Here is a 12,671-nt window from a genome sequence, read left to right on the forward strand (position 1 = left end):
ACCCCGTGGACTGTAGCCTAACCAGGCTTCTCCATCCATGGGATTCTCCAGGCAAGAATACTGGAGTGGGTTACCGTTTCCTTCTCCAGGGGATCTTCCCGACCCAGGGATCAAACCCGGGTCTCCCGCATTGGAGGCAGACGCATTAACCTCTGAGCCACCAGGGAATGGTAGGTGATTGATAAATGGAGGTTGAACAAATGCATCCATTGAAAGTATTCAAATTATAATAGATTAGAAATTATGAAAAAAGAAATTACGAGGGACTTCTTTACACATGTATTTTCTGTTTAAAAAACTATCTTGTGTTAAGTCTGAAATGATTTCAAAATATAAAGTTTAACAAAGAAAGGCTTGTGGTGATGGTGGTGGTAAAGTAGTGAGGATATCGTCTATATTATTTGCATCTAGACAACAAACCTAGGAGATTTGTATTTTACACAAGCTGAAGAATATACTTGTATTTAGAGAAGGAAGTGGCAGCCCACTCCAGTACTCTTGCCTGGAAAATCCCATGGACAGAGAAGCCTGGTAGTTTACATTCCATGGGGTCGCAAAGAGTCAGACAGGACTGAAGTCGCGACTGAACAACTTCACTTTCACTTTCGTGAGGCAGATGACCGAGGAATTCTAGGATTCTTATTTTACAAAGCTACTTAAAACATTTAAGTAGCGAGATTATTTGTTAAAGTGAAACCATGTGTTTGTTGTTGTGTGTGCATGTTTAGTCATGTCTGACTCTGTGATCCCATGGACTATATAACCTGCCAGATTTCTCTGTCCATAGAATTTTCAGTGTTAGAATACTGGAGTGGATTGCCATTTCCTTCTCCAGAGGGACAAATAGTCCTTGAGTTTTCTTAAACCTAGAAGGAACCTATAATCCTCTTTAGTTCTAGCTTAGTGATCCATCCTCTCATTTTATAATTTAGGAATCGCAGGGCTTCCCAAGTGGCACAGTGGTAAAGAATCCACTTGCCAGTGCAGGAGGTGCAGGAGACATGGGTTCTCTCCCTGGCTCAGGAAGATCCCCTGGAAAGGGAAATGGCAACCCATTCCAGTATTCTTGCCTGGGAATTTCCTTGGACAGAGGAGCCTGGCCATGGGGTCACAAGGATTCAGATGTGATTGAGCACACACAGGCACAGAGAGATTGCACCCTGCCCCAATTCGTAGAACATTATGGGAAGGCCACCACTGGAACTTGGAGCACACTCACCCTGCCGTGCTCAGTCTAGCTCTCTTTTCATTCTGTCACCCTGTGTTTCACAGTTGTGAACCCAGGGCATCTGTGTTTTCCATTTGTTTATCTGTTTTTTGCAGTTGTCATTTGTAATAAATATTTTTTTTTTCAGAAAATAAGTCGGAGAGTAAATGTTAAATTTAAAAGTTTAATATTAGCTTATTTATGGTTTTACAACAGAACGAGTAGGAAAGTGACTTGAAGGACTAAGTCAGTAGCTAACTACACGTGTGACGTAGGGCAAATCTTGTAACCTCTATGAGACTGTATCTGCTACCTTCTTAATTAGAATCCTTCAGGGCTTCTGCCCGGAACAAATATATCTGGTTTTTCTTTCTTTTTGTTTTTTTTATATTTATCACTGAAAGTATAACACAATGCAAAATGTACAAGTCGTAACGATAGTGAATTATAAAATGAATATACTTGTATAACCATTGCTGTTGTATTCTGAAAAAGCTTCCTTGATGATTATAATAAGCTTTCCTTTAAAAGAAGTCACTGGACTTGTGGCTGTAGGTAATCTCATGTGTTTTTACAACTCTTTCTAGACTGAAGTTAGCAGAAACGGGGTAGAGAGAAGGAATTTGTCCAGTCACAAAAATTTGCTTTGAATAGGTTTATTTTGATTATATTAAGTCTTGTCTTTCTGATGTTTCTCTTCTTCCTCTTTGCCCTTTTTCCTTTCTGTCTAGGTCCTGGATGGAATGGAGAGGGCTCCTACTCAACCTCTAACTATCTTTTCTGAGAGTGGTCAGAGAATTCTTAAACAGGTCTGTTGATTCTGTAGTATACAAATGCAAGTTTGAGTTATAAAATATTTGTTTTCAACCTAAACAAAGGATTGAATTAAGAAGTAGCCTTTTTAAAAAAGAAGCCATTTTGATCTCAGTGTCCGCAGGGTATTTACTTTAGCAAGCTGCATTTGGCATGTGGATTGGACCCAAAGTGACTCAATTAAATAAGATCTGCTTAATAGAATGGAGAAGGCAATGGCAAGCCACTCCAGTACTCTTGCCTGGAAAATCCCATGGATGGAGGAGCCTGGTAGGCAGCAGTCCATGGGGTCGCTAAGGGTCGGACACGATTGAGTGGCTTCACTTTCACTTTTCACTTTCACACATTGGAGAAGGAAATGGCAACCCACTCCAGTGTTCTTGGCTGGAGAATCCCAGGGACGGGGAGCCTGGTGGGTTTCCGTCTATGGGGTCACACAGAGTCAGACACGACTGAAGTGACTTAGCAGCAGCTTAATAGAAAAGCAGTTGTCATGTCTTATGTTGATTATATATAATATGGCAGAATTCTTTGTTGGTTTCTGGAAAATACCAGGAAAAGATGAAAAAGTGAGTATCTCAATTGTCTGTGATTCTGGTGGAGAATGGAGGCATGGAAAAATCCAAGAAGGAAAATAATTATTTGGCTCTCTTTCTAATATTGTCAGAATTCATAATACTGGGGAAAACAGTCACAGCTACCTTTACCTTGCAAATCTCTCATTCAGGGAAGGGCAAGTATATACAGGTTGGTTTTTTTTTCCTGTTTTTCTTTCTTTTACCTCACTCTGTGTCATCATGAATGAACTTTATCATTATTCAGACAGATAAAAACTCAAGCTTAGTGATTTTCCAAACTTGCCTTTACACTGGAATCTCCAGTAGGACTTTGCAAAGTACTGATGTCTTTGTTCTGCCTCCCAACCAGCACCTATCACCCCAGGTTGTGATTTAATTGGCCTGGGGGTATGGCCTAGGAATTTTTAAAAGATCCCAACAGGATTCTGAAGTGCCGACAAGTTTAGGAACCACTGTTCTAGCTAGTTAAAGCAGATCTGGCCACTATGCAACTTGTGACTTTTTTGTGTAAATATTTGGATAAATATATGAATAAAGGATAAATATTTTTATTTTAGAATCCTGTTCTTTAAACCTAAATTCTTACCAGAATGTAGGCTTCATAAAAGCAGGTACCATGTATATATTTTCTTCCCCATTATATCATTAACATTTAAAACAATAACTGGCATGTATGCTTAAATATTTGTTAAATGAGTGAATGAACCTATCATTCTTTAGTGAACTGAGTATGCTTTTACCTAGTGCATGAGTGGTCTGAGATATATAATAGAGTGGGGTGGTGGTGGTGGTAGTGAAGAGTCTAGCCTCTATGACTGGGCTCTAGTCACAGCTCTGTCACTTAGTAGCTGTAGGACCTTAAGCAAGTTGTATGGTGTATCTTGGGCTTCTCTGGTGGCTCAGTGGTGAAGAATCTGCCTGTTAAGGTAGGAGATGCCGTTTTCATCCCTGGGTCAGGAAGATCCACCGGAGAAGGAAGTGGTAACCCACTTCAGTATTCTTGCCTGGGAAATTCCATGTACAGAGGAGCCTGGTGGACTGCAGTCCATGGGGTTGCAAAAGAGTCGGACACAACTGAGCAACTAAACAACAAAACTGGTATATCTCACTTGTTAAGAAACTGCCAGTTTATTTATTTTAAAATATTTGTTTCTTTTGCTGAGCTGGGTCTTAGTTGTAACACATGGGATCTTTAGTTGCAGCTTGTGAACTCTTAGCTGTGGCATGTGGGATCTAGTTCTCTGACCAGAGATCAAGGGTTCCCAGCAGGGATCTGCATTGGGAGCACAGAGTCTTAGCCACTGGACTACCAGGGAAGTCCCTGCCAAACAGTTTAAAACAGAATTTCTAAGGAGGGTGTATTAGTTATCTGTTGTTGCATAACAAATTACCACAAATTTAGCCACTTGACACATGTATTTATTAGGGCACAGTTTCCAGAAGTCAGGAGTTTGGACACAGTTTAGGTGGGCCCTCTGTATCAGGATCTCGCAGGCGACAGTGAGGGTGTCAGCCAAGAACGGAGTCATCTCAGTGACTGAAGAAGGATTTCTTCTAAGCTTACTTGGTTGTTGGCAGAATTTACTTTGTCAAGGGGTGTTGGATTTTTAAGGCCTTGGTTTCTCACTTGCTATTGGCTGGAGACAGTTGTCAGTTCCTTACCTTGTAGCCCCACCGACGTGGCAAGCTGAGAAGGCAGTAGAGTTTCCTAGGGAGATGACATCTCATTCTTTTGTAACCTAATCATGGAAATGCCATCCCATCACCTTTACTATATATATTTGGCTATAAGTAAGTAACTAGGCTAGCCCACCTTCACGGGGAGAAAGAGGGGCAGGGATGATTATATCAGGGCATGAATACCAGGAGGCTGGGATAATTGGTGGCCATCTTAGAACTCTATCTCACAGAAGACATGGCTTAGTGCCAGGCTGGGACTCAATGGGATATTAAAGGGAGTAGTGGTAGTGAGGAGTAGTTTGTGAAATTTCCTTTCCCTTCCTTGTATCAAACTATATCTCTTTCTCCCTTCTATCTTTAACATTAGCTTCTCTCCCCTTCAAGAACAGAAGCATAATACAAAGATCATTCTCACAGTGAGATTTTAATCTTGAGTGGGTGGTGTTTTAAGACTCAATTAAGGCTTCTCCCTGTATCATTTAGTGTTTATATACTTTTTTTTTTTTAACATTTTGTCATGGAACTTGAGACATTTTGTCATGGAACTTGAGACGGATACAAAAGTAGAATGCTATCCTGAACCCCCATGTACCTTTTACCCAGCTTCAACAATTTATTTTTTACTAATCTTACATGTATTATTTATATATAGTAAAATGCACAGTTTGAGTTGTGATAGATGTATCAGTTCATTTCAGTTCAGTCGCTCAGTCGTGTCCGACTCTTTGCAACCCCATGAATCACAGCACGCCAGGCCTCCCTGTCCATCACCAACTCCCGGAGTTCACTCAAACCCATGTCCATCGAGTCGGTGATGCCATCCAGCCATCTCATTCCCTGTCATCCCCGTCTCCTCCCACCCCCAATCCCTCCCAGCATCAGACTCTTTTCCAGTGAGTCAACTCGTCACATGAGGTGGCCAAAGTATTGGCGTTTCAGCTTCAGCATCAGTCCTTCCAATGAACACCCAGGATTGATCTCCTTTAGAATGGACTGGTTGGATCTCCTTGCAGTCCAAGGGACTCTCAGGAGTCTTCTCCAGCACCACAGTTCAAAAGCATCAATTCTTCGGTGATCAGCCTTCTTCACAGTCCAACTCTCACATCCATACATGACCACGGGAAAAACCATAGCCTTGACTAGACGGACCTTTGTTGGCAAAGTAATGTCTCTGCTTTTTAATATGCTATCTAGGTTGGTCATAACTTTCCTTCCAAGGAGTAAGCATCTTTTAATTTCATGTATATCCCCACAATAAAGATATAGAATATTTTCACTCCAAAAGTACCTCATCCTTGTGTAATCAGTCCCCACCCCAGTCCCAGACAAGTACCTATCTGATGCCTGTTGCTGTAGGTTGGTTTTGCCTACTAGAATGTCATAGGAATACTCTTTGATCACCGTGAAAGTTTTGATGGTCATTCATGTTGTTGCATGTATCAGTGGTTCAGAATTCTTCAGCCTTGGCACTGTGGACATTTTGAACAGGATAATTTCTTTGTCTCGGAGATTGTCCTGTGCATGTGGGTTATTCAGTAGCATCCCTGACTGCTATCCACTAGAAGCCATTAGCACTCCCCTCTCCAGTGGTTAACAATCAGAAATGTGTCCAGACTTTGCCAAATGTCCAAAAGAGGACAAAATCCCCTCCCTGCTCTACTTGAAAATTTTTTCAGTAGTCGATCCTTTTTATTATTTGTCAGTATTCTACTATAGGAATATACTTCAGTTTATCCACTTACTAACTTATAGACGTTTGATTTGTTTCCAGTTTACTTTCAATTGAGGCCATTGTAAATAAAGTTCTGTTCATTTGCATATGCATGTCTTTGTGTAGACATGTTTTCATTTATTTTGGGAGAGAGATTGCTGGGTCTTATGGTAAGAAACTTTATATAACTTTAAACTGCCAAATCATGTATTTCTTTTTTACATTCCCACCAACATAAGAGTTCCAGTTGCTCTACATCTTTGTCAACATTTGATATTATTATTCTTTTTAATTTTAGCCATTATAGTAGGTGTAGCTTTAATTTGCATTCTCCTGATGACCAATGATGTTGAACATGTCTTCATGTTCTTATTGTAATGTATCTGTTCAAATCTTTTGCAGACTTTTTATTGGGTTGTTTGTCTTATTATTGAGTTTCCTTTGTCTTTTTCCCAACATGTGTACAAACATTAAGAAGATAAAAATAATGAATCAGTTTTATATACTTATATTTAAAATGTGAGCATTTCCCATGATGTTAAGTATTTTTGAAAACATGACTTTTAATGGAGAAGCAATATATGAGTACATTTAAATTGATTCACCACTTTTGTTGTTGAGCCTTGAGCTAGGTTCCAGTTTTTCACTCTCAGTATTTTGATAAACATCTTTGAATATGAATTTTTAACCACATCTTTAATTATTTATTAAGTTAGATTCCTAGATATGAGGATTATAATTATGATGTTAAGGAAAATGAACATTTATGAGCAAAAATATGACTATTAATCTGTCATATATTAACCTTTGCTGCAGTTGAGTATTTCATTAAAAATGTTTATGTTGGAAGAAGGGCATATTTCATTTTGGTTTTTTTGGATTACTTATGAACAAACTTTTCATATATTTATTGATGATTTTTATTTCTAATTTTATAAATTTTCTATTTGGAGGGCCAATTTTGGAGGGGGATATTAATATTTCCTTAATTTTTAATGTTAAATTTATTAACCTTTTGTCATTTACAAATATAATTCCCAGTTTATATTTTGCCTTTTACTCTTGTGTACTTTGTCCTGCAAAATTTTAAAAATAATAATGCAATTATATAATGATTTGTATAATACATAATATTATGTATTATCTAATAGTATACATTTTGCTTTAGCTCTTCAGTCCATGACCTGATAAATATACTGTGTATGAATATATAACCAATATGTGATTGTAGTTTTATTTTTTATATTTAACTTTTGCTTTTTTTTTGGCCCTGTTGTGAGGCATGCAGGATCTTAGTTCGCCAACCAGGGATTGAACCCATGCCTCCTGCAGTGGAAGCTCAGAGTCTTAACCACTGGACCACCAGGGAAGTCCTGAAGTAAGAATTTAATAAAACTTTTTCCAGATACTCAATTTGTCCCAAATTACAAAACAAAATCATCTCCTGTAAAGAAATATGATAAAACATCCAATAATGAACAATCAGAAGAGAACCAAATAAAAAAAGTCACCTATAGCAACCGACAAAATGTAAATCATATCTAAAAAAGAATTTATATCTAAAATTTATCAAGAACTCTTGTAATTCAGTAATAAAGACAAACATTCTAATTTTAAAATTGGCAAAGAATTTTAATAGATGTTTCCCCAAAGAAATTATTCCAGTAGCCAATAAACACGAAAATTTGTTGAACACCGTTAGCTATCAAGGAAATGCAAGTCAAAACCACAGTGAGATACAGTTGCACACCCACTAGGATGGTTATAATCAGAAAGATAACAAATATTGGTGCAGATGTGGAGAAATTGGAACTCCTGTATACTGCTGATGGGAATGCAAAATGATGTAACTCCTTCAGAAAAATGTCTGGCTCGTAAGGTTAAATGTAGATAACATATGACCCAGCAGTTTTCCTCCTCAGTGTATATATACTCAAGAGAAATAAAAACATATATCCACACCAAAATTTTGTACACCCCAATATTCATAGCAACATTAGTCATAATAGCGAATGGTGGACACAATCCAAATGTCTATCAACTGATGAATGAATGAATGCGTGAATGTGGTGTTTAGATACAAAGGGATGTGTGTGTGTGTGTGTGCTGAGTTGCTTCAGTCTTATCTGACTCTGCAACCCTGTGGACTGCAGCCTGCCAGGCTCTTCTGTCCATGGGATTCTCCAGGCAAGAATACTGGAGTGGATTGCCATGCCCTCCTCCAGGGGATATTCCCAGCCCAGGGATCAAACCTGCATCTCATGTCTACCTGCATTGTCAGGTGGGTTCTTTACCACTTGCGCCACCTGGGAAGCCCGTGAAAGTGAAAGTCGCTCAGTCGTATCCGACTCTTCGCAACTCCAGGGACTGTAGCCTGCCACACTCCTGTGTCCATGGAATTCTCCAGGCCAGAATACTGGAGTGGGTAGCTGTGCCCTTCTCCAGGGGATCTTCGCAACCCAGGGATCAAACCCAGGTCCCCCACATGGCAGGTGGATTCTTTGCCAGCTGAGCTACCAGGGAAGCCCTGGAAGCCCATACAAAGGGAAATTATTTGGTAATTTGAAATAATGAAGTACTGTTACTTGCTGCAGCACTGGAGAAATAAAACTAAGTGAAAAGAAGCCAGTCACACAACACCACTTATTGTATGGTTCTTATTGTATGAGGTATCTCGAATAGACCAATGTTCCTTGACCTAGCCTAAAACTCTTTATCCTTTAATGGGGAGGGGCAGGTAACCCATTAAATTAATGACAGAGCATATTAGCAAATTGTTCATACTACTCAAATAAAGATCATGGTGACTGATAGTAATTTTTATTTTATACCTTATCTTTGTTTTGAGTAATAATTTTTTAAAAATAGCATTTGGTATTAATCGTATTTATAATATGATGAGCACATATATGTCCTTTATTAAGGACAGAAATGGTATGGACCTAACAGAAGCAGAAGATATTAAGAAGAGGTGGCAAGAATACACAGAAGAACTATATAAAAAGATCTTCATGACCCAGATAATCACGATGATGTGATCATTCACCTAGAGCCAGACATCCTGGAGTGTGAAGTCAAGTGGGCCTTAGGAAGCATCACTACGAACAAAGCTAGTGGAAGCGATGGAATTCCAGTTGAGCTATTTCAAATCCTAAAAGATGATGCTGTGAAAGTGCTGCACTCAGCATGCCAGCAAATTTGGAAGACTCATCAGTGGCCACAGGACTGGAAAAGGTCAGTTTTCATTCCAATCCCAAAGAAAGGCAATGCCAAAGAATGTTCAAACTACCACACAATTGCGCTCATCTCACATGCTAACAAAGTAAATTGCAGATGTCCAAGCTGGATTTAGAAAAGGCAGAGGAACCAGAGATCAAATTGCCAAAATCCTATGGATCATCAAAAAAGCAAGAGAGTTCCAGAAAAACATCTACTTCTGTTTTATTGACTATGCCAAAGCCTTTGACTATGTGGATCATAACAAACTCTGGAAAATTCTTCAAGAGATGAGAATACCAGACCACCTGATCTGCTTCCTGAGAAATCTATATGCAGGTCAAGAAGCAACAGTTAAAACTGAACATGGAACAACAGACTGGTTCCAAATTGGGAAAGGAGTATGTCAAGGCTATATATGTCACCCTGCTTATTTAACTTATATGCAGAATACATCATGAGAAATGCCCAACTGGATGAAGCACGAGTTGAAATCAAGATTGGAGAAATATCAATAACCTCAGATAATGCAGATAACACCACCCTTATGGCAGAAAGCAAAGAAGAACTAAAGAGCCTCTTGATGACAGTGAAAGAGGAGAGTGAAAAAGTTGGCTTAAAGCTCAACATTCAGAAAACTAAGATCATGTCATCTGGTCCCATCACTTCATGGGAAGTGGATGGGGAAACAGTGGAAACAGTGGCTGACTTTATTTTGGGGGGCTCCAAAATCACTGGAGATGGTGATTGCAGCCATGAAATTAAAAGACGCTTGCTCCTTGGAAGAAAAGTTATGACCAGCCTAGACAGCATATTTAAAAACAGAGACATTACTTTGCCAACAAAGGTCTGTCTAGTCAAAGCTATGGTTTTTCCAGTAGTCATGTATGGATGTGAGAGTTGGACTATAAAGAAAGCTGAGCACTGAAGAATTGATGCTTTTGAACTGTGGTGTTGGAGAAGACTCTTGAGAGTCCCTTGGACTGCAAGGAGATCCAACCAGTCCATCCTAAAGGAAATCAGTCCTGAATATTCATTGGAATATTCTTCACTGATGTTGAAACTGAACCTCTGATACTTTGGCCATCTGATGTGAAGAGCTGACTCATCGGAAAAGACCCTAATGCTGGGAAAGATTGAAAGCAGGAGGAGAAGGGGACGACAGAGGATGAGATGGTTGGATGGCATCACCGTCTCAATGGACATGAGTTTGAGTAAACTCCAGGAGTTGGTGATAGACAGGGAGGCCTGGTATGCTGCAGTCCATGGGATCGCAAAGAGTCAGACACGACTGAGTGACTGAACTGAACTGATATTTATAATAACTATTTAGACTTAGTCTTATGTTTATGTTTGTGTTTATGTTTGAGGAGAGCATGGCAACCCACTCCAGTATTCTTACCTGGAGAATCCCAGTGGACAGAGGAGCCTGGTGGGCTGAGGTCCATGGGGTCACAAAGAGTCGGACATGACTGAGCGACTAAGCACAGTACAGTCTTATGTTTAACTGATTGCATTTTTCCTTCCTATCCTCAAGGTCTTTGTTTTTGGTTAATTATATTCAGACAGTGTACTTTTTTATGTACTTTTTTATAAAAAGTTCACAATTGGTGTGCATCTGAAAGTATCATGTTGATTTCACACTGAATGACAACTTGACGGGGAAGGGAGCAGAATTATTAGGTCACCTTGTTTTTTCCATTCTTAATTCTTTAATATATTGCCATTATCTTCCGGTCTTGCAAAGCAAAAATCTGTGGCCAGACCAAGTATTGGTCTTCTGTATATGACTTCTTTTTTCCTTATTGGTTGATTGTGGGGCATTTTCTTTATCCTTAAAATCTGAAAGTTTCACTAGAACAAATCCAGTCACTATCTTTTTAGTAATTTTGCTGGTCTTTTGTGAGCTCTTTTGAGCTAGAGATGCAGAACATTCTTTGACCCAGGAAAGTTTACATTTCCTTTTAAAAAATCTTTGATTATTATTTCTGTCCATTTGTTTTCAGGATAGCAAATTAGTTGAAGTTTCTTTCTTCTCATCAATCCTCTCTCATACTTTGCATTATTTGTCCTTCCCTACTCCATTCTGATGCTAAAGCTGAAACTCCAATACTTTGGCCGCCTCATGTGACTTGAGTTGACTCACTGGAAAAGACTCTGATGCTGGGAGTGATTGGGGGCGGGAGGAGAAGGGGATGACAGAGAATGAGATGGCTGGATGGCATCACCGACTTGATGGACATGAGTTTGAGTGAACTCCGGGAGTTGGTGATGGACAGAGAGGCCTGGCGTGCTGTGATTCATGGGGTTGCAAAGAGTCGGACACGACTGAGCGACTGAACTGAACTCCATTCTGAAAGAAAATTTTGATTTTGTTGTCCCTGTGTTTCTAATAAACTATTCTGCTCTTTTCTAGTAAAGATTTGAATTCTGCTTTGTCATATCTGTAATTTTTACCTTTCTTTTCCCCTTGTTGTATTTATTCCTGCATCTCAGCTAACTCCTTTCATTTCTGCCTGTGAACTTTGAGCTCTTATTTCAATGTGCTTTATCAAGTTAAGAGCAATGTAGTTGATTTCTAAAATTTAACCTATTGCTGCCTTATATTTTCATTTTCTGTATTACAGAGGCAGAGTTTCTCTTATGTTGCAGAAAGTTTTTCTATCTCTCCCCTCAATTTTTCTTCCTTGAGTAAGGAGAGGGGTATACAGGTCTAATGTGTGCCAGATAGGGTAGACTTGTTGCTTTATTGGCTATTTGGTAGCTGTAGGAATTCTTTTGTGTTAAACTAAAGGACTAATTGATTCACATAGTTTCTGAATACTTTCGAGTGTCCAGCAGTCATTTATGTGTTTCCTGCTGGATTGAGTAGAGGAAATTCCTTCCTTTGACCTGGTAATTTTACTTTGAAAAAGATGATTTTTTGTTATTGTTGATAATTTGAAGTCTAGGCTACAAAAAAATGATTTCCAGTATGTAATGCTCCCAGGGCTTTTGCTATCTCGGCCCTTCCTGCATTTGCCTTCAAATCTCAGGATGTATGTACTACTTTGTATGTTACAAAATCTGAAGTACAGAAGGAAGGTTGTTAGTATATAGTACCAATAGCACTGACCATTTTAAGCGACTCTTACAGAAGGGTAATGTAACAGCATTGCCATTGCTGCCTCTGGAGAAAGCTGTTTAGGAACAGCTAGTTGGAGGAAGTTAGAAATCTGTTGCTATCCTCCTGGCTCCCATTTGTGCCTGCTCTTCGGCAGAAAAGTCATTTTTGAGTCCAGCAGTTGTTTGAGCAGCAGCCCTAGTTGCCAGTGCTGTTAATAACTTTGAGTCTTAGTGTGTCCTTAAGTGTATCAATGAAAAATTAGGGTGGAGGTGATGATAGAGATGAACCAGGCATTGTTCGGTAGCCTCCATTTTAACTCCCAGCTTACTGTTAACTTTTTGAAAGAAGGAAGATGAGAGA

At 39.2% G+C, this 12,671-nt stretch overlaps 1 protein-coding gene across 11 annotated transcripts in view; it reads left to right on the top strand.

Annotated features, from left to right (window-relative positions):
- Positions 1–12,671, top strand: part of NCOA6 (nuclear receptor coactivator 6) — a 94,099-nt gene that overhangs the window by 13,282 nt on the left and 68,146 nt on the right. For 8 of the 11 annotated variants that reach the window (XR_008687246.2, XR_008687245.2, XM_055436038.2 and 5 more), the window contains exon 2: positions 1,939–2,016. The exons of the other annotated variants lie outside the window; for them this stretch is intronic. The gene's annotated coding sequence lies outside the window, so the exon portion shown is untranslated. The remainder of the gene's footprint in view (positions 1–1,938; positions 2,017–12,671) is intronic. 11 annotated transcript variants of the gene reach the window in all.

Source organism: Moschus berezovskii, chromosome 15 (assembly GCF_049115385.1).
Source record: "Moschus berezovskii isolate FMDL1 chromosome 15, NW_MosBer_1.0, whole genome shotgun sequence".
Taxonomy (NCBI): Eukaryota; Metazoa; Chordata; class Mammalia; order Artiodactyla; family Moschidae; genus Moschus; species Moschus berezovskii.